This window comes from Ranitomeya variabilis, chromosome 6 (genome assembly GCF_051348905.1).
Source record: "Ranitomeya variabilis isolate aRanVar5 chromosome 6, aRanVar5.hap1, whole genome shotgun sequence".
NCBI classification, from domain to species: Eukaryota; Metazoa; Chordata; class Amphibia; order Anura; family Dendrobatidae; genus Ranitomeya; species Ranitomeya variabilis.
The window spans coordinates 543836290-543855469 of NC_135237.1; the positions used below are offsets into that span (position 1 = coordinate 543836290).

Here is a 19180-nt window from a genome sequence, read left to right on the forward strand (position 1 = left end):
TCTACAATAGTTGTGAGGACCTTACCGAGAAGCTCAGCAGGGAGGTACTACAACACCCAGGCGCTAGTGGAAGGCTACTGATTTTCACCTGGATAAGGGGACTCTGGATTTGCCTTCAGACCGACCGGACTCTGCCTACCCTGTGGTCTGTACCCTGGACTGTGGATGCTAAAGCCTTCAGTAAAGGTAAAGATCTGGAGAATATAGCTAGTGCACTCCTGGCCATGGTGGTCTGGAGGATATAGCTAGCGCACACCTGACCATGGCTTCTGGAGGATATAGCTAGTGCACACCTGGCTATGGTGTCTGGAGGATATAGCTAGTGCACACCTGGCCGTGCCTGTCTGGAGGTTATAGCTAGTGCACACCTAGCTATGATGTCTGGAGGATATAGCTAGCGCACACCTGGCCTTGGTGTCTGGAGGATATAGCTAGCGCACTCCTGGTCATGGTGTCTGGAGGATATAGCTAGCGCACTCCTGGCCATGGTGTCTTTAGGATATAGCTAGTTCACTCCTGGCCATGGTGTCTGGAGGATATAACTAGCGCACACCTGGCCATGGTGTCTGGAGGATATAGCTAGTGCACTCCTGGCCATGGTGTCTTTAGGATATAGCTAGTTCACTCCTGGCCATGGTGTCTGGAGGATATAACTAGCGCACACCTGGCCATGGTCTCTGGAGGATATAGCTAGCGCACACCTGGCCATGGTGTCTGGAGGATATAGCTAGCGCACACTTGGCCATGCCTGTCTGGAGGTTACAGCTAGCGCACACCTGGCCATGGTGTCTGGAGGATATAACTAGCGCACTCCTGGCCATGGTGTCTTTAGGATATAGCTAGCGCACTCCTGGTCATGGTGTCTGGAGGATATAGCTAGCACACACCTGGCCATGGTGTATGGAGGATATAGCTAGCGCACTCCTGGTCATGGTGTCTGGAGGATATAGCTAGCGCACTCCTGGCCATGGTGTCTTAGGATATAACTAGCGCACACCTGGCCATGGTGTCTGGAGGATATAGCTAGCGCACACCTGGCCATGCCTGTCTGGAGGTTATAGCTAGCGCACACCTGGCCATGGTGTCTGGAGGATATAACTAGCGCACTCCTGGCCATGGTGTCATTAGGATATAGCTAGCGCACACCTTGCCATGGTGTCTGGAGGATATAGCTAGCACACATCTGGCCATGGTGTATGGAGGATATAGCTAGCGCACACCTGGCCATGGAGTCTGGAGGATATAGCTAGCGCACACCTGGCCATGGTGCATGGAGGATATAGCTAGCGCACACCTGGCCATGGTGTATGGAGGATATAGCTAGCGCACACCTGGCCATGGTGTCTGGAGGATATAGCTAGCGCACACCTGGCCATGGTGTCTGGAGGATATAGCTAGCACACACCTGGCCATGGTGTATGGAGGATATAGCTAGCGCACACCTGGCCATGGTGTCTGGAGGATGGGGATATAGCTAGCGCACTCCTGGCCATGGTGTCTTTAGGATATAGCTAGCGCACACCTGGCCATGGTGTATGGAGGATATAGTTAGCGCACACCTGGCCGTGCCTGTCTGGAGGATATAGCTAGCGCACACCTGGCCATGGTGTATGGAGGATATAGCTAGCACACACCTGGCCATGGTGTATGGAGGATATAGCTAGCGCACACCTGGCCATGCCTGTATGGAGGATATAGCTAGCGCACACCTGGCCGTGGTGTATGGAGGATATAGTTAGCGCACACCTGGCCGTGGTGTCTGGAGGATATAGCTAGCGCACACCTGGCCATGGTGTATGGAGGATATAGCTAGCACTCACCTGGCCATGGTGTATGGAGGATATAGCTAGCGCACACCTGGCCATGCCTGTATGGAGGATATAGCTAGCGCACACCTGGCCATGGTGTATGGAGGATATAGCTAGCGCACACCTGGCCGTGGTGTCTGGAGGATATAGCTAGCACACACCTGGCCATGGTGTCTGGAGGATATAGCTAGCGCAGTCCTGGCCATGGCGTCTGGAGGATATAACTAGTGCACACCTGGCCATGGTGTCTGGAGGATATAGCTAGCACACACCTGGCCATGGTGTCTGGAGGATATAGCTAGCACACACCTGGCCATGGTGTATGGAGGATATAGTTAGCGCACACCTGGCTGTGCCTGTCTGGAGGATATAGCTAGCGCACACCTGGCCATGGTGTCTGGAGGATATAGCTAGCGCACACCTGGCCATGGTGTATGGAGGATATAGCTAGCACACACCTGGCCATGGTGTATGGAGGATATAGCTAGCGCACACCTGGCCATGCCTGTATGGAGGATATAGCTAGCGCACACCTGGCCGTGGTGTATGGAGGATATAGTTAGCGCACACCTGGCCGTGGTGTCTGGAGGATATAGCTAGCACACACCTGGCCATGGTGTCTGGAGGATATAGCTAGCGCAGTCCTGGCCATGGCGTCTGGAGGATATAACTAGTGCACACCTGGCCATGGTGCATGGAGGATATAGCTAGCACACACCTGGCCATGGTGTATGGAGGATATAGTTAGCGCACACCTGGCCGTGCCTGTCTGGAGGATATAGCTAGCGCACACCTGGCCGTGGTGTATGGAGGATATAGCTAGCGCACACCTGGCCATGGTGTCTGGAGGATATAGCTAGCACACACCTGGCCATGGTGTATGGAGGATATAGTTAGCGCACACCTGGCCGTGCCTGTCTGGAGGATATAGCTAGCGCACACCTGGCCATGGTGTCTGGAGGATATAGCTAGCGCACTCCTGGCACTGGCTGAGTAGGACCTTGCAGAGATCAATCATACAGGTATATGGTAAGCGCTGCAGAATGAAATGACCTTTCAGTTGAATGGCACTAAGCTACAGCACCAGGCGCAGCCTCCCATGTGAACGAGCCCCTGTGCCTGTGCGCACAATGCAGCAGACACCATGATACCATCTCTAGCAGTGTTTGAACATTTTTTCTAATGTACCATATTTCTAATTATTACAAAACATAAGAAATTACTACATAAATGAAAGATGCTTATCATAATGTTTAACCTTTGCTCCGTCCCTTTCTTCCTATATCTATAGATTTACACATCAGCGGTGCAGCTGCACAGACTGCATTCACACTGGAGCAGCCAGCAGGACTGGAGAAGTGGAGATGTTATGACATTTCATGCTGATTGCACAATGATCTAATCATCTGATGCAGATTTATCTCACTCTACAGATGGACACTTCCTTTTTACAGCTTAGATACACTGTACAATTTCATCCCAATACATTGTGCACAGGAGGGATACAAGTGGCTGTCAGATGGGGCTTATTTTTGAGTGATTGGACTAGAAAGACCATCCCAAAAAATCACACATGGTACAACAGCATATCAGTGAATATCCTAAGGTTAAAGGGAATCTTTCAGTAGGTTTTTCCTCTGTAATCTGAGAGCAGCATGACGTAGCGGCAGAGATCCTGATTACAGGGATGTGTCACTTACTAGGCTGTGTGCTGCTGTTTTGATAAATCACTGATTTCATCAGCAGGAGATTATCACTAGAGGACTAAGTGTCTCGTGCCTCCTGGTCCAACCATCCACCCAGCACTGATTGGCAACTTTCTGTTAATATACAGTGTACACAGAAAGCAACCAATCAGTGTTGTGGGTGGGGTTATACACAAAAATGTGCCAATCAGTGTTGTGGGTGTGGTTATACACAAAAATGTGCCAATCAGTGGTGTGGGCGTGGTTATAGACAGCTCAGTATTCTGAGCTCTGCAGAAGAGAAAACTGTGATTTTATCACAAATGCTGCACCCAGTAAACAAAGTGATACAACTCTGGAATCAGGGTCTCAGCCACTACATCATGCTGCTCTCCGATTACATAGCAAAAAACAACCTACAGATTCCCTTTAAGTCTACAAATAGTAGACTTTGTTTACCACAGAATTCTCTGCAAATTTGCAGAAAAAAGTTACATGGTTCAGGGTATTTTCACGGCAGGAGAAGAATGCTGCAGATTTTTTGCTTGTATTTGCCGGGGTGAAAATCCTTAGGATAGTCAATTTTCTTTATTTAGTCGGTTCTATTATTTTGTAGCCCGGTGGTGGCTGTCCTCAGAGGCAGGAATAGAACTGGCAATAGATAATGGTTTAAGCCTCCTTGTTGGTTCCATTATAATGGTGGTGAGAACTGTGGTGTCAAGCACCAATCTGCCGGTAGGCTGCCCTCCTACTCTCGGAGGATGTTGGGAAATGCAGGAGGCACTTGGATGTTGGCCCTTGGTATTCTGATGGGTGGTAAATGTAGGACCCTATGTATAAGGGTCACTGTCTTTATGTGGCTCATCCCTTCCTCGATGTAGTCGACTGCCATAAAAGGAAGAAAAACAATCGGAAGTGAGTTCCCTCTGACCTGGCCAGTGTGCGGATCCTGGGGTTGGATAGAAGTCAGGCCCCAAGAAAAAAAAAGTGCCAGGCAGATAAAGAAATAAAAATTGTGCTCAAAAAATTAATAGCAGACCATTTACGGGTTGTGTGCTTTAGACCTAGTGAGCAAGAGAATTTTCCCCTCGTAATAAAGAGAAACTATCGAGATAGCCACCACCGAATATGATGCCTATTTTTTACTTTGTGTGTCGCCAAAGAAGAAAGTTCTCTTAGGCCATGTGCACACGCTGCGGATTCCATTGCGGAATTTTTCTGCAGCGGATTTGATAAATCCGCAGTGCAAAACCGCTGCGGTTTTTACTGCGGATTTATCGCGGTTTCTATTGCGGTTTCCTCTGCGGGTTTTCGCCTTCAGTTTTCTATTGGAGCAGGTGTAAACCCGCAGCGGAATCCGCACAAAGAATTGACATGCTGCGGAGTGTAAACCGCTGCGTTTCCGCGTGGCTTTTTCCGCAGCATGTGCACTGCGGATTTCGTTTCCCATAGGTTTACATTGTACTATAAACTCATGGGAATCCGCAGCAAAATCCGCAGCGTGTGCACATACCCTTACAAGTGGCTGACGACCCCACACACTTTAACTGAAAGTTGACCAACTCGACAGACAACCACCTGATCTGTATAGGGGCATCTTGACTTTTTCAAGACAGATGATGAGAGGGAAGAGAAGGATCGGATTGTCGGAAGCTCTGGCACCGGCTTTCTCCCCGTTGAAATCTGATGAATGCTAAGCCAAGCCGAGCGCCATGAGTGTAGGACACTCCGAAACGAATAGTTGGCCAATAGTTATCTCATGTCTATGACAACCTCAGGTTAGTAATCGTGAGTCGACTGGCATGAGAAATATGCTCAAAATTTTTGGGTGAGATCACGGATAATGTGGCAGGAGCAGCTCGTCACGTGGAACTTCTGGCCTGGCCCTTGCTTGCCGTTCGAGACTCCCTCTAAGATTTTTATGTCCTGGTTTGCAAAGTCTGGCCCCCATAATGGGGAGGACATTTTGCTATGAGGCTCCTTTTTTTTGTATACCAATGCACATGACTGAAGATATCTTTAGGTGTCAAAGTAAATCAGTTCAGGAGACTGAAGTGTGAAATGTGATCATGCATCAGCTTCTCCCGAGTCACCTTCCACATATTTCTTCACTTTCAAGTCATTTCACAATCACAGGTTTAATAATACTCTATGCGTATTTCTCAAAGTATTTCCAGAAAGCAATTAAGAGTTCCTGGAAGAGTCTCAGCTCTATGTGAACAGTTACATAAGATTGCCGAGGATGACGGAGGAGCACGTATTGTTCTCGGATCCTCCTCGGTGCCTACTGTATGCACCGAGATGTCAAGGCTCCCTGGTAAGTAGACATAGCCTAAAGACGCTCCAAACCCCATCTCCTCCGATACCCTCCAGCCAATGACTGAAGAAGATATGGAAGATGTACAACATTGCAAAGCACCCCTATACTAAAATAGGGACGGGGATAATGGGTGAAAGGTTGCAATCCCAAAACGTAAACCCAATATAACAGCGGGAGTTGTAAGTTAGAGGTTGACCATCGATGGATCATTAATTATGGCTTAGTATAAAGATATTGGACCAGGACCTGATCCAAAAGGACAAATCGCCACCATTTAGGACCTCGCCACATCTCACTACAGCCAACATTTGGGTCAATGCTACAACGCCAATGTTCCATCTGATTTCGCAATTATTTAAAAAAATCCAAACATTAATCACTAAAGAGCCATTAGTCTTCTATACGCCATTACTTACATGGACGCGCTAGATCTTTTAGTGCAAGAAACAGAAAAATGTAACCTGGAGATTACACATAAATGTATGTTATATAAACACGAGGAAAGACGGCAGACGAGACATATTTACATTAGACGAGGGGCTCCCAGTGCTGGACGTGACCCCCATGTACAAATATGCACTGGTTACATATAAGGGGCTGTGAGAAACGCACTCAACAGCAGGAATGTAGAGAAGACGGGAGATTATTACTGGACCCAACACGGGCAATAATTCTGTCAAACAAATCATTACATGACAGTGAGTCACCGAGAAAGACATTGTGGACAGAAGAGAGAAGTACAAGTTATACATTCCTAAACCTGAAAGATCGCCATATTATAATCTACATAAACAATTAATCTACGTAAAAAGACAGCTTAATTAGTAAATCTATTACGTTACTTATCCTGTACTGATCCTGATTTACCCAGTGTATTATACTCCAGAGCTGCACTCACTATTCTGCTGGTGCAGTCACAGTGTACATACATTACATTACTGATCCAATACTGATACTGAGTTACATCCTGTATTATACTCCAGAGCTGCCCTCACTATTCTGCTGGTGCAGTCACTGTGTACATACATTACATTACTGATCCTGAGTTACCCGGTGTATTATACTCCAGAGCTGCACTCACTATACTGCTGGTGAAGTCACTGTGTACATACATTACTGATCCTGAGTTACCCCGTGTATTATACTCCAGAGCTGCACTCACTATTCTGCTGGTGCAGTCACTGTGTACATACATTACATTACTGATCCTGAGTTACCCCGTGTATTATACTCCAGAGCTGCACTCACTATTCTGCTGGTGCAGTCACTGTGTACATACATTACATTACTGATCCTGAGTTACATCCTGTATTGTACCCGAGAGCTGCACTCACTATTCTGCTGGTGCAGTCACTGTGTACATACATTACTGATCCTGAGTTACCTCCTGTATTATACTCCAGAGCTGCACTCACTATTCTGCTGGTGATGTCACTGTGTACATACATTACATTACTGATCCTGAGTTACCCCGTGTATTATACCCCAGAGCTGCACTCACTATTCTGCTGGTGAAGTCACTGTGTACATACATTACATTACTGATCCAATACTGATACTGAGTCATATCCTGTATTATACTCCAGAGCTGCACTCACTATTCTGCTGGTGCAGTCACTGTGTACATACATTACATTACTGATCCTGAGTTACATCCTGTATTATACTCCAGAGCTGCACTCACTATTCCGCTGCTGCAGTCACTGTGTACATACATTACATTACTGATCCTGAATTACATCATGTATTATACTCCAGAGCTGCACTCACTATTCTGCTGGTGCAGTCACTGTGTACATACATTACATTACTGATCCTGAGTTACATCCTGTATTATACCCCAGAGCTGCACTCACTATTCTGCTGGTGCAGTCACTGTGTACATACATTACATTACTGATCCTGAGTTACATCCTGTATTATACTCCAGAGCTGCACTCACTATTCCGCTGGTGCAGTCACTGTGTACATACATTACATTACTGATCCTGAGTTACATCCTGTATTATACCCCAGAGCTGCTGGAGCGCCCCCACACCGTCGCAGGGCCGAGGGGTACCCGGAGCCGGGCCTCTAGGTCTCAGTCCTGGGGTTGTCACAGTGGCTAGACCCGGTCCGTGGCCCTGTCTGTCAGTGGGGGACGTCCGGTGCAATAAGTGATGTTGTAGCGGTGCAGTTGTGGGGTGCAGGTCGCGGTAAATAACGAGGACACCAGGTTGCAGTCTCTTTACCTCTTTACTGAAGCTCTCTGGGTCCTCAGTCCGGAATACGGCTCACCAGGCTGCGCAAGTCCGGCCGGTCCAATGGCACTTCCAGAGCTCTCCTTGCAGGTGGAAATCGGTGCCTTCCTTCTAGCGCTATGTGTTGCAGTCCTTCCCTGCTGTGCTTACGGAAAGTACCCCACAACTGTTGTGTCTGTTTCTCGTGTTCCCTCACAACAACTTAATTCGCAATGATCTTCCTCGTCCCTCCAGATACTATGGTAGGAACGCACCCGTATGACGGGGAGGCTCGGAGATCTTCCGGGACTCTATCTGCGCCCCTCTCCTGTTGGTACCCCCCTTTGCCTTCCTGGGTGATGCGTGAGACAGTCCGCCTCAAGCTAACTGCCCTGCCGTAGGTCTGAGGTATGGCTTGAAACTCTTTACCTCCTCGGCGTTCCGGCCACCGGTAGTGCGCCTCAGTAAGGTGCTGCCTCTTTCAGCACAACCCTCACTGGTATCTCCTTTCGCTTGATTTCGTTTCTCACTCAGCACAATCTATCTCGCTTCTTAGTCCTTCCTTGGGCACCGCCGCTATGCTGAGCAGGCACGGTCCCTTTACGTTCTTTCCATGCCAAGCCTCTGCCAGGATCCCACCCCTGGCAGAGACCCTACAGTCTCTCCCTTCACAACACCCCCTGCCACAGGGTGTTGCTCCGTTCAATCCCGTCAGCGTTCTCTCTAACTTCCTGCCTGACCCCCAGTTTACCCACTATGGTGGGGAGTGGCCTAATGAATAGCACCCTTAGCTCCCCCCGGAGGCCCAGCTGTGAAATGTATTGGTGACTGTGATACCTGCTCAGAGAACTCCTTCCGTGCCATCGAACGCAGCATGGCCCCCCTTAGTGGCTGAACCATGCTACTGCAACGACCAGGACTCTGGGGCGCTGCACTGCACTCACTATTCTGCTGGTGCAGTCACTGTGTACATACATTACATTACTGATCCTGAGTTACATCCTGTATTATACTCCAGAGCCGCACTCACTATTTTGCTGGTGCAGTTGCAGTTCTGGGATGTATTAACAGAAGCATACAGTCTAAATCATGTGAAGTAATTATCCCCCTCTACTCCTCCTTGGTTAGGCATAATCTGGAATACTGTGTCCAGTCTTGGGTACCACATTTTAAAAAAGACATCAACAAATAGGAGCAAGTTCAGAGAAGAGCGACCAGAATGGTGACCGGTCTGCAAACCATGTCCGATGAGAAACAGTTACAGGATCTGGGAATGTTTAGCTTGCAAAAAAGAAAACTGAGAGGAGACTTAGTAGCTGTCTACAAATATCTGAAGGGCTGTTGTAACACCCCAGGTAACCGGTTGTTACAGTGATGTTGCCTTCCTTTCATACTTGGAGGCAAGGAGGATTCCCTTTATCAGGTAAGCATCTACATACAACATACAACACATCTGAATCCAGGCCAGAAGGGGGAGCTCTGAACCCGGATTCAGGGGAGCTTCCCCAGCTTTAAGTATTCTGGTCTGGAGGAGGAGTTAGATCAGTTTGGAGAGACAGTGGAGGAGTGAGGACTGAGAGCAGAGAGTGGGGCCGTGCAGCCACGTGTGTGCTGCAGCTCCAGGAAAGGAAGATAACCTGAAGGGTTGGAATGTAGTGAGCATCTGAGGAAACGAGCACAGGAGAAGGAAAGGGCATAGAGAGGAACTGTGACCGGGCACCCTCTAAGCCAACGCGTAGGAACCGGGCACCGGGAGCCAGAGGCTGCGTTGTACTCCAGGTCGCACAGCAGAACCTGAGGGACTTTATGTAATTTGCCCGCACCCACACCTGAAGGTGCAGCAGTACATGAAGAACCCGGGTCGTGATAGAGACCCTATAAAAAGGCTCACATTGCCCACCATATGGGTAACTGTCCCAGGACAGGAGAGAGGGGACTTTGCCAGAAAGCCACAGGCAGCAAGGACCTCGCATACGAGTGCGAGCAGGAAGGCTTTCGGACCACACCTGGGAGAGGGATCCACCTTTGCCACCAGGCCGGCCGGACCATATCACCACCTGTTCCTGGCACCCTGGACTGAGGCCTGATTCAACTAGTAAACCTGGTAAAGACGTTACAACCCTGTGTCCTCCATTTATTTTCCAGCATTCACCATCCTTGCCATACACATTGGGAGCCCTGGGGACACCGCTTCACCTGTGGGAAGCATCACCATCTTTGCTGCAGTAACATCACCCCACCACAGGTGGCGTCACGAACACAAACTTTATTCCTATAATACCTTTAAAAGACCTTTTACTTGGGCGCCAAGGGCCACGGACCGGGTCACCACTATGACCACCCCTTTAATTGCGACCGGACCCGGTACCGAGTACCCCACTGCCCTGACTGGCGACTCACTGTCACATTGTAGAGGGATTGTCTTTATTCTCATTTGCACATGGAAACATGAGAAATAATAGAATGAAACTGAAAGGGAGAAGATACAGATTAGATATTAGAAAAAAACTTTTTGAAAGTGAGGGAGATCAATGAGCGGAACAGGCTGGCACGAGAGGTATTGAGTTCTCCTTCAATGGAGGTCTTCAAACAGAGGCTGGACAGACATCTGTCTGAGATGGCTTAGTGAATCCTGCTTTGAGCAGGGGTCGGACACGATGACCCTGGAGGTCCCTTCCAACTCTAACATTCCATGATTCTATGATTCTTTGAGATCTGCAGAGGAGCCTGACTCCATACTAATGCTGTAGATGTAGAAAAGCTCCCGTAGGTGGGATGTCCATATAGTGTATACAGGGCGGTATAAGCTAGGACATAGATGTGAACGCAGCCTTACAGAATCCATTGTTGCCTCACCCACCGATGTATCATAATGAGATCATGCACTTCACAAATAAAAGGTAATAACCACATAATACAAGTATAATATAATGCAATACCTGTGAAACAATGGTGTCACACAGGCAGAATCGTAGGGAGACAGGGACGGACGTAGGATGTGGCAATCAGCTCTGCATCAGCAGTAGCCATTTTTGGTCTTGATTTGATATTGGGTCTGATTGCCTCAGTGTATGTGGGACTGCGCCAATCTTAGGGACAGAAAGGCTGGTGGCGATGTCTCCAGCCATTTACCGTTACGATGTCATTTAGTTCGGTTCAATGAATCCTAATCAGAGGAAGCAGCAAACGGAAGATTCTCATCCTTTCCTGATAGGAAACTTCACCTTTCCTGCCTCATACGTATGACCGACGAGTCGGCTGTGGATTAAGGAATGAGGACTTTCCATGAGGAAATGGACCGGTGACCTCATCGAGCCATGACCTCATCGGGAGCTGTGCTCTGCCATCGTGCTGGCTAGGAAAATGTTCTTCTCCGTTTCTCAAAAAAACCGAGTGACAACCAATATAGTCATTACCACAACCTCTGTTATCAAGAAGTCAAATTATTTCCATATGGCACAGAAGCCGAGGGGTTATAAAATGGCATCTCTTTCAGTTGAACCCTGTGAATGGGATCCCACACCAAAAAATGTACCGAAAATGTGTGACTGCACCTTATTCAGACATACAGGAGTGAGCAGGATATCGCTACCTAACTAGGAATTTTACAGTCCCAGAATCTGAAAATTATACAGGCACAGATAGTACTTCCTTCCTGTCTCTCACTGTAACTGATACAGAAGCAGATAGTACTGCTTCTTGTCTTTCTGTGTAAGTTTGAATGTTATGCCTCTCTATGTTCTCCTGGTAAAAATTCTAAGCACAGAAAGATCTGTTTCCTACTGAAAATGATGCATCTAAGGATAGATTGTGTTTCCCCCTTGGTTCTTCTTGTAAATGATGCAGGAACAGATCTTACTACCTTCTGGTCTCTTTCTGTAAATCAGTTAGGTACGAATAGTACTGTTTTTTTTTTTATCTTTCCCAGTAAATGACATAGTTACAGATTGTGCTGGCTCCCAGCTTCTCTTCATAAATAATGTATAAACAGGTAGTAATCCCTCCCCGTCATTCTCTGTAAATTAAACAGGTACAAATAGTACCGCCTCCCAGTCTCATCTTATAAATAGATAGTTTTGTCTCTCTATTTCTTCTTATAAGTGCGATAAGGACAGATAGTACTGCCTTTATGTCCTTTTCTGTAAATAATATCAATGCAGATAGCTTTGTAGCCCCCCTACCCTCTATAAATAGTATAATTGATATAGGCACAGATAGTACTGTGTTCCTGTTTCTTCCTGAAATTATATAGCAACAGATGGCTTTACTTCCTTATCCAACCCTGTAAATTATGTAGACATAGGTAGTGATGCTTTCTCATCTCTTCTTTTAAAAATTATAATTTCAGATAGTACTGCCTTCCTGTCTCTTCTGGGCTGTACACCCAGAGTGAGTGCGCGTGCCCTGGGAGCAGAAGGGCACTCGAAGGATTTGCTATCACGGCAATCAATGACAATGCGGTGGGTGTGAATAATTACAATAATGACCCCTATGACCGAAATAGAAGGTAGGTGGTGTAATCACCTAAGGATAAAAACTGTTTTTATAAGATATGTACTGGTACCTTTTCTATGGGAAAAACATGTATCACTAACAATACATTGAGGGCAGTTTAATGCACAAAAATGACGTGACAGGTCCCTTTAACTCTTTTTTTATTGTGTGAAGTCATACAATTTGTCATCAGAGCAATTTAATACAATTTTTTGTCAGCCAGTCAGAGGTTGTATTACATTTTGTATGGTAAATCACAGAAAACGCAGACTTTAGAGATCATAAAGGAAAGACACATCTGTAGTCCTGCCTGCCAGTCTCTACCTGCAAATAAAGTGGGCACAGATAGTAGTGCCTCTGTTGTAAATGAAGCAGGCACCAATAACAGTACTTACATTTCTATCACTGTAAATGAAGTAAGCAGAAGTAAGCACAGATAGTAGTTAGTGATGAGCGAATATACTCGTTACTCGAGATTTCCTGAGCACGCTCGGGGGTCCTCCGAGTATTTTTTAGTGCTCGGAGATTTCGTTTTTTTTTTCTGCAGCTGGATGATTTACAGCTACTAGCCAGCTTGATTACATGTGGGCATTCCCTAGCAACCAGGCAACCCCCACATGTACTTATGCTGGCTAATAGCTGTAAATCATTCAGCTGAGGCGATGAAAACTAAATCTCCGAGCACTAAAAAATACTCGGAGGACCCCCGAGCATGCTCGAGAAATCTCGAGTAACGAGTATATTTGCTCATCACTAATACTAGTGCCTCTCTGTTGCTGTAAATGAAGCAGGCACCAATAACAGAACTTACATTCCTATCACTGTAAATGAAGTAAGCACAGATAGTAGTGCCTCACTATTTCTTTCTGCAAATTGTAGTAGGCACAGATAATAATGCCTCTCTGTATCATACTGTAAATGTATTAGGCACAGATAGTAGTACCTCACTGTATCTAACTGAAGATGTAGTAGTCACAAATAGTAATGCCTCTCTGTTTCTTTCTGTAAATGTACTAGGCACAGATAGTAGTGCCTCTCTATTTCTTTCTGTAAATGTACTAGGCACAGATAGTAGTGCCTCTCTGTTTCTTTCTGCAAATGTAGTAGGTACAAATAGTAAAGCCTCACTGTACTGTAAATGTAGTAGGCAATAATAATATTGCCTCTGTTTCTTTCTGTAGATGTAGTAGGCACAGATAGTACTACCTCTCTGTCTAGTCCTGTGTGGTTTATCTAGGGCAGGGGTGGGGAACCTCAGCCACCAGGGCCATTTACGGCCCTCAATGACCTTTTATCAGGCCCCCCGAGCAGATTCTCAGGGACCGCATTCTTGGGCAGGGAGGTGTATTTTGATTACAACCAGCTCACTAATTTGTTCTTGCTCTGTTAGCACACACATGAAGTGTTCACTACTGAACATTGAAGGGCATGCAATGAAAGATTATGTCCTGAAACCAGTGCCAGAGTCAGGATGTACTTTGTAGCGGGAGTTTGTACGGCCGCCGAAGGGTGTCATGAATATCCAAATGGCCCTTCGCAGAAAAAAGATTCTCCACCCCTGATCTAGGGTGACATATGGCTGATAGATCTGATGTTTCTCCTGACATGACAATTTGAGTAAATACTTGTATCGCTCATAATTTAACAATTCTAAAACATCTTTTCCTATACCTATATGTGTTTTACCTGGTCTTCATCCTGGGAATATATGAATTAATTGCCAAATGGGTGTTACCAGTTGGGGGTATGTCCCTACACAGGCTGATGTTGTCTAATTCCCTTTGACAAGAGGAAGAGTAAAGGTACCTTCACACGAAGCGACGCTGCAGCGATAGCGACAACGATGCCGATCGCTGCAGCGTCGCTGTTTGGTCGCTGGAGAGCTGTCACACAGACCGCTCTCCAGCGACCAACGATGCCGAGGTCCCCGGGTAACCAGGGTAAACATCGGGTTGCTAAGCGCAGGGCCGCGCTTAGTAACCCGATGTTTACCCTGGTTACCAGCGTAAAATGTAAAAAAAACCAAACAGTACATACTTACATGTGTCCCCCGGCGTCCGCTTCCTGCAATGACTGAGCGCCGGCAGTAGCAGGGCACAGCGGTGACGTCACCGCTGTGCTGTACTTTCACTTTCACTTTGCGGCGCTCAGTCAGTGTGGGAAGCAGACGGCGGGGGATGCGAATGTAAGTATGCACTGTTTGTTTTTTTTACATTTTACGCTGGTAACCAGGGTAAACATTGGGTTACTAAGCGCGGCCCTGCGCTTAGTAACCCGATGTTTACCCTGGTTACCAGTGTAAAATATCGCTGGTATCGTTGCTTTTGCTGTCAAACACAACGATACACGGCGATCAGACGACCAAATAAAGTTCTGAACTTTATTCAGCGACCAGCGACATCACAGCAGGATCCTGATCGCTGCTGCGTGTCAAACTAAACGATATCGCTAGCCAGGACGCTGCAACGTCACGGATCGCTAGCGATATCGTTACAAAGTCGTTTCATGTGAAGGTACCTTAACACCTGGTTTTCCCATTGTTATATTATGGGGAATATAAGTATTTATTGAAGCAGATATGTTAGAAATAGCGACGAGTCCTCTGTAATGGAAGAAGTCTGGAGTTTACTCATCTCTCAGATATAACAAATTACCTGTTTGTGACCACAGGCCTTTAACGGTTATCTTCACAGCTGCAAAATGGACATAATATACACAGACGAGTCTCCGTCTTCACAGGACTCTTCAATTTTTATTTCCTTTTAAATGCGCAAACATTTCTTGTCTTCCAAATTGCAATTGCAATGAGAAAGAGAGTTCAGAAGTGCATAAGGTATCGAAACGACTGAAAATGTCCGAAGACTCGACACTAAATCATGACTGGAGCCTTCCGCTTCTGACATCCTCTCCTAATCAACGTAATGCTTCAAGATAACGGCTCCATTTCGGCGAGGTATGTGACCGTATGACATCATGGTGCTAGACATCTAAACATCTCTGTCACTGTAACAGGCTGACGCCAAAGAAAAGTTCACTACGAGGCCAAGGTGCCTCAAAGTCACCAGCCGTGCTCCGAATTCCTAAGAATTCCATCCTTCTGTCAACGAGAATTCCCGCCAACCCAACAAAACCTCAAGTCATCCTCTCTACCACATATTCAGCCATTACTTCGTTCTGTCTATACATTAGTTATATATATGTATGGTTCTGAAGGACACATGTGCTCAAAGCCCATCTGGGATTCTTGTCATCAGCACCACTCATCGATTAACAGTCAATGACCTTGGACAATGTGCCTGTGTAAGTCAAGGTCAGAGTAAGATTGGTGGGAGACACTAAGCCCATCTCTGAACCTGACCACGGTTCAGACGGCCTTGTATATGATTGACCATCTCAACTATAGTCTATGAAAATTATGAAGACAGCCGAGGGTGGTCCACCTATATGGACTGTAGAAAAACCACTGCTTTCCTGAGACTTCTGAGTCCCACTGGTTAGCAGTTTTTACACTATCAAAATGTAGGGTTCCTACCTTTTCCAAACCAAAAATACGAGACAAATTTATGGGTAAAATAGGGGTTTGTTTTGGGAATGTGGTTTACTGCGACATGTTATTTGCTTCCAATAGTTTGATCACTTTGCCGTTATTTATTTCATTAGTCTGTTATAGAAGCAGAACAACTATATCAAGGTGAGAGCCAGATACTAGGGATACACTAACCCGTGGATGTTTGTCGGGTTCGACTGAACTTTAGCCCAAAGTTTGGTTCGGGTACCAGAATTCTACCCGAACTTAAACCCAAACCTGAATCCAATAGAAGTCACTCTCTGTCTCCCTCTTCCTCTCTTTCATCTCTACCAGAGACCCCTTACATGTCATGTATCAGCGGCTCCCAAGGAGCCCATTGGCTAAAATAGGGGCTTCTGTTATAGGACCTGCGATTTATCTGGACAAAATAACCCAGCACACTGCTTTACTTTCTCTGCCATTTTTGGACAGATCAACAACGTATTTTTTTTAAAGGCGCAAATAAACTTTTTTTTTCAGAATTTTTATCCACCATTGAAAGTTTTGAAAATTTTCAAATAACTTTATAATCATTCTTGTAAAATTTTTTTTCACATAAGTGTCTTCCATGCCCTGACTTTTCCTCAGTCTTTTTGTCTTCAGATGTGTTGATGTCAGAATGTAGTCATTTGGAGTTCAGATGATGGCAGTGATGGGTCAGCAACTGTGTCTTACCAAGGGCTAATTCAGACGTCAGGTTTTTTTTCTACATATGAGAAAAATGGCCCAAGTTTCATCAGTTATTATTAGTGATGAGCAAATATACTCATTACTCGAGATTTCCCGAGCACGCTCGGGTGACCTCCGAATATTTTTTATTGCTCGGAGATTTAGTTTTTCTTGCCGCAGCTGAATGATTTACATCTGTTAGCCAGCTTGATTACATGTGGGGATTCCCTAGCAACCAGGCAACCCCCACATGTACTTATGCTGGCTAACAGATGTAAATCATTCAGCTGCGGCAAGAAAAACTAAATCTCCGAGCACTAAAAAATACTCGGAGGACACCCGAGCGTGCTCGAGAAATCTCGAGTAACGAGTATATTCGCTCATCACTAGTTATCATCAGAGTTTGGTCAGCGTTTTTTTCACTAAAGACAATTTTTTTTTCATCACCTTCTCCTACCTAACAGTACGTAAACATTGAATAGCATCCAAGCGCAGTTTGATTTTTTCACGGACCCATAAACTTTCACTGCCGAGTTTCATCAGACACTTGGATCAATGTCAGACATGTGTCTGCGATTTGGCAAAGACCATAGACCATACCTCCCAACCGTCCCGGATCCAGCGGGACTGTCCTGATTTTGACAGTCAGCCCCGCGATCCTTGGCGGGACATTAGTTGTCCCGCAGTGGTTGGGAGGTGTGCTGCAATATCAGGCGGTCAGCCTCATCCCTGCACTGACAGAGCTGCCTGAGCACAGCACACCACATATTGGCTGCTTCGTGGCCACAGGAGCTGTGATGAGGTCACAGGGGGGAGGAGTCAGGGGGTCACATGTTCGGGACCTCCGTGGATTGCAGGACTCGGCTGTGCTGGTTGCCAACTTGCCATGGTGCTGGATGAGGTAAGCTGCCGTGTGTGGGGTCAGGAGGTGTTTACAGTGTGGATGTAGCAGAGCTGTGTGTGTACGAGGTGTATGAAGCGGAGCCATGTGTGTATGAGGTGTACAGAGCGGAGCCGTGTGTGTATGACGTGTATGGAGCGGAGCCGTGTGTGTATGAGGTGTATGGAGCGGAGCCGTGTGTGTACGAGGTGTATGGAGCGGAGCTGTGTGTGTACGAGGTGTACGGAGCGGAGCCGTGTGTGTATGAGGTGTATGGAGCGGAGCTAAATGTGTACGAGGTGTACGGAGCGGAGCCGAGTGTGTACGAGGTGTATGGAGCGGAGCGCATGTGTTCGGAGCGCAGCCACATGTGTAGGACTAGCTATGTGTGGCCATTATACGGTACGAAGTATCATGTGCGGCCAATATACAGTATGGAGCATCATGTGTGGCCATTATACAGTATGGGGCATCATGTGTGGTCATTATACAGTATGGAGCATCATGTGTGGCCATTATACAGTATGGAGCATCATGTGTGGCCATTATACAGTATGGAGCATCATGTGTGGTCATTATACAGTATGGAGCATCATGTGTGGCCATTATACAGTATGGAGCATCATGTGTGGCCATTATACAGTATGGAGCATCATGTGTGGCCATTATACAGTATGGAGCATCATGTGCAGTCATTATACAGTATGGAGCATCATGTGCGGCCATTATACAGTATGGAGCATCATGTGCGGCCATTATACAGTATGGAGCATCATGTGTGGCCATTATATAGTATAGAGCATCATGTGGGGTCATTATACAGTATGGAGCATTATGTGTGGCCATTATACAGTATGGAGCACTGTGTGGCCATATTTTTTTGTTTATAATTATTCTTTATGAAACAGTGTGATCAGCAGTGCTAAATGGGTGTGGTTTGGACGTGAATATGGGTGTGGCTAGTTATGAATGGGTGTGGTCAGAGGCGTGGCCTAAAATTTGCCGTGGTGCGCGTTGCGCGCCACAAACTTTGTCCCTCTTTCCCATCTTCAAAAGTTGGGAGGTATGCCATAGACTATAATAGATCCGGGATCTAACTGATTTGTGAATGAGTCTATGGGGCTGTTCACATGTTCGGGGATTCTTGCAGACTGCGGTCTGCACAAAATCATGGAGATTTGTCTGACTTTCATCTGAGTCTCGGATCAAACTTGCAAATGCAAGTCTATGGATCAGTGAAAAAAATCGGTTTTCATCCATGTGTCATCCAGACTATTATGAGAATGTAGAGAAAAAAATGATGAATATCTGATGGTAAAAGGTGACACCGACCGAACACTGATGACACTTGGATTAAAAACACTGATGAAACTCGAACCATATGAGAAAAACCAATGACGTCTGAATAAGCCCTTAGAATTGCCAGTGTCGCACATCTAATGCAATGTGCACATCTATATATATAAAGCTGAGTGTATGTGTGTATGTATCAAGCCACGCCCACTCCACATAGCCACACCCACTCCACATAGCCACA

The 19180-nt window shown here is 46.4% G+C and overlaps 1 long non-coding RNA gene across 1 annotated transcript in view; it reads left to right on the plus strand.

The window, feature by feature from the left end:
* LOC143781584 (uncharacterized) overlaps nt 1-3328 on the plus strand; it is a 70604-nt gene extending 67276 nt beyond the window's left edge. The window contains exon 6 of the long non-coding RNA XR_013216768.1: nt 3100-3328. This is a non-coding gene — a long non-coding RNA (uncharacterized LOC143781584). The remainder of the gene's footprint in view (nt 1-3099) is intronic.
* Nucleotides 3329-19180: the final 15852 nt, after the last annotated feature.